Source organism: Capsicum annuum, chromosome 9, assembly GCF_002878395.1.
Source record: "Capsicum annuum cultivar UCD-10X-F1 chromosome 9, UCD10Xv1.1, whole genome shotgun sequence".
Classification (NCBI taxonomy): domain Eukaryota; kingdom Viridiplantae; phylum Streptophyta; class Magnoliopsida; order Solanales; family Solanaceae; genus Capsicum; species Capsicum annuum.
Genome location: NC_061119.1, coordinates 69,837,512 through 69,838,974, shown reverse-complemented (window position 1 = coordinate 69,838,974; position 1,463 = coordinate 69,837,512).

The following is a 1,463-nucleotide window of genomic DNA, read 5'->3' as shown; positions in this document are numbered from 1 at the left end:
GTAATGTTTTGGTTTAAAGGGTTAGCTTGAGGCTACGTGTAGCCTTGGGCACCATGTGGCATCTCGGGATGATATTTTGGGGCGTTACAAAGTGTCATGCGCACCCATAGTTAAGATCAACGTATTCCTGATCCTCAAATTCAACTACTCAGACTTCTGCTAAATCTACAAGAATAAAAATAATACACAAAGTGACACTACAAAAATAAAAACAAAATAAAAAATAAATCCAAAATAAATGAATTGGGTTGTCTCCCACCAAATGTCTAATTAATATCGCGGCATGACGCCATAAAGTTTACCACTTTTTCCTCCACTTCGACGCTATCAATTGCACCTTAACTTTGCATCAGTTTTTCTGCTCCACTCAAGGGGTGGTGGTATACATAAAAAGGGATCAAATAATAGATGTCACATTTTTTCCTTCTTTTTCCTTAATAGAGGAATGTACTTCTTTGAGTTTTTCATAACAAATTCATGAAGATAGACACATTGGAATGTAATTATCTGAGTTTTACACAAGAAAGTCAAAAATATAGACACATTATTCCTCTTTCTTACCCTTCCATAGGCTCAGATAACTCGATTAATATCTCACTATCTAAGCACAATATTGAAAAATGATAGGAATAAGGTTCAATATGCCTTAACTCATGAATTATATTATTATTTACATCCTTATTTGCATCTTCGTAATAATGACAATATCAATAAAAATATGGTCCAGTATCTTTTCATCCTCACACAACTCATCACTAATTTATTGTCGTTAAATGCATTAGCCTTTGCACTCAACTCAACTTTTAAGCTGTGAATATCTAAGACAAACCTGTCAACCTCTTATATAAGTTCAACCCTTTCTTTCATGAAGTGTGTCATCCTATTTACCATTGTCTTGAGACAACCCTCATATTTCTTTAATAATTTTCTGCAAAGATCCATACTATCAAAAGTACAAACAGTATTTGAATTGTCATAGTCAGGGCTTGGTGAGGGATTATAAAAAATAGAACAATCTTTCCATTGATCTCCAGACCATTTACAAAAGTCCCGATCATAGGATTTATAAGGGTCAGACAACCCATTTTGTAAGATCGAAAAACTTGAACAATGTTCCCATAGGTGAGGTCCTCCACAAATAAGACAAGGATTTATAAAAGATGAGTAACTATCACTTCACACTTTTTTAAATGTCATCTCAAGAAGAGTAATAAAATACTAAAAAAAGTTTACGTAAAAAAAATAGTAAACTATATACAAAGAATATAATTATTAAAAAAAAGTCTAACCTAGATAAACAATTATTTATACGTCTCCAGCAACGACATAAAATACTTATTGCGTCCAAGAGCACACATAAGTGTACGCGATCGTACAAGTAATAAAGTGGTCGAGCAAGTCAGATGTCAAACCTATGGGAACTTATCGATTAACTATTCACCAAATTAGACTAATTCTTATTA